Source organism: Chaetura pelagica, unplaced genomic scaffold, assembly GCF_000747805.2.
Source record: "Chaetura pelagica isolate M959 unplaced genomic scaffold, ChaPel_1.0 scaffold103, whole genome shotgun sequence".
NCBI classification, from domain to species: domain Eukaryota; kingdom Metazoa; phylum Chordata; class Aves; order Apodiformes; family Apodidae; genus Chaetura; species Chaetura pelagica.
Window position 1 is genome coordinate 3,529,951 of NW_009953004.1, and position 7,931 is coordinate 3,537,881.

Consider the following 7,931-nt stretch of genomic DNA (forward strand, 5'->3'; position numbering starts at 1 on the left):
AGGAGCATGGCCAGTGCTTGCCTCTGCCCACACCCAGACTTGGGGTGAAGTTGCCATCTTCTCTTGGGAACCAGTTTGGTTCTTCCCTTCCTGGGCTCTAGGCTGGTATTCACTCTGCTGAGCTGCCTGTACCTCTATACACACACGCCTGCATGCAAGGCAGGAGCTTTCCAGTGACAACAGGAGTTGGAAAGAGGGTGCTGGCATGGCTGAAGTAGCCAGTAGGAGCCAGCAATGCTGGTGAGTGACCACACTGGCCCAGCAGGTCCCTGCCCTTCACTGAGAAGCCACAGCACAATCCCAAACAGCTCAAAGAAAACCATGGCACCCAACTGTGGGGTGAAAAGGCAGAGCTTTGCAGGTCCACTTGCCTTCCCCCTTCCCAGCTTGCCCTGTCCAAACACAACAGCTGTGCTCAGGGAGCCTGGTGCTGCTTCCACAGCCTGCCCAAAGGCCAAACACTGGATCAGATTTTGTGGATTCCTCTCAAAAGGTACCTAAGCATGTAATAATTCTCTGCAGCAGCCTCTGCACTACACCAAGAAGTAAGTAGAGTTGTGCCTCCTCTTGCTGAAGGCTCCTAATAATGCAGCCATTACTTAATTGAATAGATGTTGGCATATGCATGTGTGTTCCTACTGCCCCGGGGCTTCTGGGGGCTGATGCTCCCACTTCTGTGACTGGGAACCCCAAGGAGAAGCAAGATGAAAACAGCTGCTTAGATGTCGAACAGAACCGACCCATCTTGCCTATCCTGGATCCCACCCTTTCCAAAATGGCCCTGCTGTGCTCCTGCTGCTCATCCCTCGGGCCTCTCAGGACGTCCCTCCTGTGCCAGCTGTGCCACAGCTCCTGCTGGTGCTGGTAGCACCAGGGCTTGGCATCCCAGGGCCAGCACAGGCCAGCCAAGCTGCAGCTCCTCCCTGAGGAGAGCTGGCACCTGCATTTCCTCGCACAGAGAACAACCAGAGCTGCTTGGCAGAGCACTGCCCCAGCCTGTGGCACATCCCTGCCTCCAGCAAGCTCTGAGGTTGGAGCCCAGGTTGCTGCACCCTGCTGCTGCTTGCCACAGCACTTACACCATGCTCAGGGAGAGACCCAGCACAAACCACCACCACTGGACAAGGCAGAAAGAAAATTACAGTAGTTTTGCTACACAGCTGGAATCAGTGGCAGCCCCTGCTTTGTGAAGAGCACTTGACTCTGTAACACAGCGTCTGCATCTGATGCACATTCCCATCTTCTCTCAATGCAACCTGCTGCAGTGTCCCTTCTGCACTACACACCCAGGAGCCATCCTCAGCTCCTGCTTTGAAACCCAGACATTAAAAAATAATTACTTGCTTAATCCACGAGGGAATTTCTTCCTGCTTTTATGCGTTTATTTAGCATAAACATCAGGCAACGTTTCCAGAGGAACCTCACGGAGCCGCACTCCCTCGTGGCCCTTCTGCAGCTTTCTCCATGTTGTGCAGGATTACAAACCCACCCAGATCCCAGCTTAGGAATGCACAGGCTCCTCTGCCTGTCCTGGGTGTCCTGCAGCCCCAAACCAGAGCCATCACACCGAGCCACCAGCAGCCACTGCCACAGCCCTGGGACAGACACGTGTCCTCGCAGGAAGAAGCAGGCACAACATTCTCAGCAGTGACACAAACGGTTGCTCTAGGGATCTGCTCTTCCCTTTTTAAAGGCTGCAATACAAAAATGAGCCAGAATCAAGGATTCTTCCAGCTCTGTGCAACAATTCTTCTCCTTTTCCAATGGTAAACCCTGGAGTGTGACTCCAAAGCCACCCCCATCCTGTCTGCAGTGTCCCCTCCCCCAGCAGCCTATAGGCTTTGCTCAGACCTGAGCATCATCACCTGATCCACAGGGAGCTGTGACAGCAAAGACTCCTGGCACTGCTGCACATGCTGTTCAAACTTGTGAAAAATCCCCTTCTGTGTCAGAGACACCTCCACAAAACTCAGGTCTTTAAAACCACGAAGTCCTGTGTGTGCAGATGCCACAGTCCCAGCCCACAGGCTGCACACAGTGACAGCCACTGATAAAACAGACCTTCATGTCTATAACCATATTGAGAACCTGGCTAGATTGTTAAACAACTCTGAAGCCACACAAACAGTACCCCACCGTAATTTTAATTCAGCTAAAATGTTGTTGAGTGCTTCTGTTGTATCTTTGGGTTTCTGACAGCCACGTCCAGCCTCCAGCCAATCTCATCAAAACACATTTCCCTGCCCGTTAGCAGATAGGTTGGCCTTTATCCCATGGTTCCTTAGCAAAAAGCAAAAGCAAGGCACTGCTGGAACTCAGCAAGAGTCCAAAGGGTACCATCTACAGTCTGGACCTCCTGCTCTGCTTGGCAGGGACATGGAATCACAGAATCAGTTTGGTTGGAAAAGACCTTTAAGATCATCAAGTCCAACTGTTCACCCAGCACTGCCAAGGGCAGAGCTAACCCCTGTCCCTCAGCACCACACCTACACAGTTCTGAAATCCCTCCAGGGATGGTGACTCCACCACTGTCCTTGGCAGCCTGGGCCAGGGCCTGACAATCTTTTTTTGGGAGAAATTGTTCCTAATATCCAACATAACATCTCACTGCAGCCCCTCCAGAGAATAAGACATCAAGAAAGCCACTGGCGTGGTTGACCTGGTGAGAAATAAGCCCAAACATGAAAAAGCCTCCAGATCTCTTATGCTTGCTGCATCTTAAGTGGGGAGAAGAGAAAGAAAAGCCACACACAAAGCAAGTGAAACCAGGCAGTTTTGTGCCACATCCATTGCCCCTCTCCTTTCCCCCACACTGCACCCTGGGCCCTGGGTCTCATCAGGGCTCCCCACCACCCACCTACAGCCCCACTCCCATCAAGGAAGAGACTACAGAGCATTGCAAGGAAATAAAAGAAAAAGGAAAAAAAAAAAAGTTAAAATCTGTTTTTCAAGGAAAGGAAAAAAAAAAAAAAGCTTAACAACAAAAGAAATGACACTTTCTAGCCCTTCCCTCACCCTGCTGCATAAAAGCCAAAGCAAACCAACTCGCTGTGAAGGAAATGCTGTTTTCCAGAAATCTCTGACAAGAGAAAAAATCGTTTTCCAGACTTTCCCATCTCCCCCCAAGAGCACATTGCTGTTTGAAACATCCTCCAGGGTGAAAACACAAAGCTGGGCACCAGCAGACTCACCACAACAGAACCTGTTCATCCTGGCTGTGCTCATTGGAAACCATGGATCAAATACAGAAAAAAAATCTCAGCATGACCACTGGTCTCCTTGGTTGTCCACCTTGGCCAGCCTGGGACCATCCATGGGAGGTGAGAGCACTCCCAGCCAAAGACCTTCCCACGGGCAGTCAGCTCTTGATTTTTCCATGCAGAACGACTGAAGGGAGCTAATTAACCCTGCCCTCATTAACCCTGCCCACCCAGGCAGCCATCTCACTCCTGGCAGCCAGGGCACACACGCTCACAGCTCAACTGTTTGCAGCTCCCCCTAAGCCTGAGTGCTGGGACACCGAGGTAGCTGCAGCCAGGAGGCCACGAGATGCCCATCCCAACCAGAGGAGCTGCAGCTTTCAACTGCAGCCAGAAAAATCAAGCACTGAGATGACGCTCAACAGCAAAATCCCTGCAGAGCTGTGTTTTGCTGGCACCAGGCTCAGGAAGCAGGATTGACTGGGAGGGAAGAGAGTGATGGAGACCACCAAGACCCCTTTTCCCATCCCACTAGACCTTGACCAGTCAAAACACTGACCATAGACCTCAGCTGAGGTTTGGAAGCTCACTTGGAACAAGCTGCAAAGGACACAACCTTCCCCATGCTCAAGAGATGAGAGGGCTTGGAAAACTGGAAGCAAAGATGGATCCATCATACATTTCCTAGTCCCTCAAGATACCAGCGAGGATGAAAAGCTCTGGAAGAAGATGGTTCAAGACCAAGAGCATCTGCTCCCCAATATATTTAAACTTAATTGCCTCATTTTCTTCAACTTTGTGGTCTGTGCTCAAAGCACTGGAGCTTGGCCTTGCTCTAGGACTGCTCCTTCCCTCCAGGCAACCAGAACTTGCTTCCTCTCTCCAGGCAGACCAAAGCTGAGAGGAACAGCAGGACAAAGTGAGAAGCTCTGGTTGACATGGGATCAGCCTCTGTAATGAAAAGCACGTTCTCCACGTGAAGCTCCCCAGGGCGGTGCTTTTGGAACAAACAGTTCACACAGTGAGCTGGAGATGCTCTGGGCTGAGTAGGACCTGGCAGGGGACATCTGGGTCCAAAGGGCAGCAAGGCACAGATGAGGGAAGCAGGCTGGTAAATCTATCCATGAGCAAACCCCAGCAAGGAGCGGGGTGAAAACACCTGCAGACATGAGAGCAGGGGCAGGCGGCTGCCAGCAGCATCTCCTCACGGGTGGGGAGTTGTCCCGGGGGCCATCCAAGCTACCAGCGACCATCTATAACATCTCCACCAATGCAGAAGAAGTCAAAAGCCACTTCCAAATGTCATCTCAGGTCCAGGCTCCAGAGACAACCATCTTCCAACCAAAGGGCAGCTGTCTGATCCAGCTCGCAACACGCACCCCGTTCATGCTGCTCAGGGAGCATACGAGGTTGCTTTGACGTAGCATGGGAATGAAATCCCTGAACTGAAAAGGTCTGATCCTCTTGGGACTGAAAGCAAGTGCCCTCTTTGCAAAGAGAGAATTGCTGGAAGCCAGCACTGGATTTAGCTCACCCAGCCCTCAGCTTCCTTCCTCACACCCCGGCAGGTAAGACACAAGAGGCCAGCACCAGAGGTAGGACACCAACCCAAGGACCACTGTGGTGGCTTCTGCCTTCTCCCAAGTTCTTCTCCAAACCCAGGACCCTGCAGATAGGTTGCAGTGGTGATGAAAGCACAGACAGGGAGCCCATAATCAGCTCAAAAACATGGAGGTCAGAGTGAAACCTTGGGAGAAGGGTGCAACCGGATAGCACAGACCTGAGGTTTGTGGAGGTCACCCAAGCCAAGCAGGAGTCTGTGACCCTTCCACTCTCTTTTTTTTAGCTCTCTCCCCACTGGATGGAGACAGTGTTGGGGCTGCAGACCAAGCTCAAGGCTTCCTTTGCTTTACAGAGCTAACAGCAGCTGCTGGAGAGAGCAGGCTGAGGGGCTTTTGGAGAAGTAGTTTTTAAGGCTGTCACAGTTTTGCTAAGAGACAAAGGAACATTTAAAAAAAACCATAGAAATCTCCTTGCCAGGAATGTGGGGAATGTCAGGGAATATTACAAAACAGGATGCAAAAGCTGCCCTCAAGCATTATTATAGACTCTTATGCTGGCCTGAAAGTCAAGATGCTGAGTCCCAGTGGAACACAAACCACACATCACCCAGGGAACAGCAGGCTCAGCTCACCTGGCTCAGTCCCACCTGTCTGGGGGCCACCAGGGCAGCCAGCCCAGCCACCTCTGCAGTCAGCCCTGTGTCCCCTCCCACATACACACTGACCTATAGCCCAGACACAGTCTAAAGAGTGGCCTTTGTGTCATGTGGCATGTTCTGAAGAGCTGAAGCAAGCAAAGCCTTAAGGGAACATGGCCAAAGAGCCTGGTCACATTACAGCAGAGGGAGGACCTGGGAAGCTACAGACGGTGGACGGTTCCATAGCGAAAGGATCATCCTGAATCCCAGACCTTTACTGTAAGCAATAGGAAGCACTTCTGAGAGATGGTTAAAACTACTCTCTCCTTCAGTTTTATGAATCAACCAGGTACTTCCTGGCCTTCCGAGGGATTTACAGGCACATGAGCTCACACTCCCAGCCCAGCTCTTCCGGCCCAAGGGAAGCCATGACGCCAAATGCATCCAAGTGGCTCCGGACAGCCAGGCTGGGGGCAGAGGAAGCCATTCCCAGGGTTAGGCCACGGAGAAGTTCATGGGGTAGAAGACAGCAGGAAGCCCTAATTCAACACGCCAACCATTTGCAGTAGCAGCATTAGAGAACAGAGGCCAGTTACTGGCAAAGCAGAGCCTTTTGGCAGGAATGGGCATGTTTTTTCCAGATTTCCCGTGAAAGCCCCTCTGTCAGTGAAGATTTGTTACAGCAAGATGTCCTCGGGGTTTTCTTGCCCAGCAGAGTATTGCCCCAGCAGCACAAAGGTCCAGCTTGTGCTCACAGCCAGACACAGCAAGGAGGAGCCTGATGCTCAGGGGAGACAAATTCCCCTCCCAGTGAGGGGGTCACTCAGGGGGACTGGGCTGATGGAGGTTCCAGCCCATGTCCAATGCCTTCCAGGGATTATGCTAGGAAAACTTTGCCCTAAAGACAGTCACACTGGAACATCCACCTGCAATTACAGATGGAGGAAACACTCCAAGAAGACCCCTGCTCCAGTGGCCATACATAGTGGTGAAGCCCCACTCAGCCCATCCTTTTGGGGCAGAAGTACCAAAGCTGTTCCAGTGCTCGCTCAGGTCTTCTGGGCTTGTGGAAACCACCCAGGACGAGCCCTCTGCAGGGGTGGTTTCCCATATGCCCACACGTGGCAGGGTGAGGGACCTCAGCAGCATTGTCCCCACACCCCAGAGGGGCTGCCTGCCCTCAGAGCCCCGAGGCCCCCTCAGTCCCACACTGCTTTGCACAGCAGCATTTATACACACAGAGGTCCCCAGCAGTCATCTTTGTGTCTTTCAGAACAACATTTTAAAGTGTCTGTATCTTCCAAAGCAAACTTCACTTCTCAGTGTCCCTAGAGTGTGGCAATTCTGTTCGCTTTTCTGAGGAAACCTTTGCCTCAGAAAACAACCTTTGAAGGCCAACGTCATTTATGGTAAATCAATCACCTCACATCCTCCTAGAACTCATCCGTGTCTACGTTTATGAGTCACTAATTTTTGACTCGCATGTGGATGTTTTCTGAAGGGACTCAAAGCTGTTAATTAACACACGGCAGCCACAAGTGGCTAGAAAATCAAGTGCTGACCTGCTTTGAAATGGCATGAATGACAGCCCCCGTGCCCTGGCACAACTTCTGCTCGAGAAGTGGTTTGTACCCCCAGAGTGCATGTGACACCCTCAGGGGTAGCAGCTGGGAAGCAGCCAGTACTGCCAACCCAGCCCAGGACCCCTGTGTTCACAGAGTCACAGAGTGGTCAGGGCTGGAAGGGACCTCTGAAGATCATCTAGTCCAACCCCCTGCTAGAGCAGAGTCACCTACAACAGATCCCACAGGAACACATCCAGATGGCTTGAAATGTCTCCAGAGACTCCACAACCTCTCTGGGCAGCCTGTCCTGGGCTCTTTTACTCTCACAGCAAAGAAGTTTGTCCTTATGTTAAACTTGACCCTCCTGTGCTCCAGCTTGTGCCCATTGCCCCTTGTCCTGTCACTGGACACTGAGGAAAAGAGTCTGGTCCCACCTTCCTGACACCCCCTGTAGATATTAATAGATATTTATGAGACCCCCCCCTCAGTCTCCTCCCCTCCAGGCTGAACAGCCCCAGCTCTCCCAGCCTTTCCTCATGGGGCAGATCTGTTAATTTGCAATAACGAGGCTTCAGGTCCCATGAGGCAGGACCCTGGGAAGGGCTGGCCCTGCCAAGATATTCTTAATTCACCATGTTTTCCTCCTCTCTATGGAGACCAAAGATAAGATGTCAGGGAACCTTATCAAATGCCAATCGTTGAGACTTCTGACCCCCTTATCTACCTTCTCTGAGGGCTGGAGCCCAAGAAACACATGGGGACCGACCCAGCACCTCGAAGGGAGAGACACCAGCCCAAAGCAGAGCTCTGTGGGAGGGGGGCTGCTGCTGCAGAGCCAGGGGCTGGGGCAGGGTTTGCAGAGCTGAGAAGGGGCAGGAAGGAAAAGCGTCAAGCGGCGCCGCTGCTGCCAAGCGCTCGGTGCTGCTTCCGGCAGCCGCGCTGCACAACCCCAGCCACCGGGCAAAA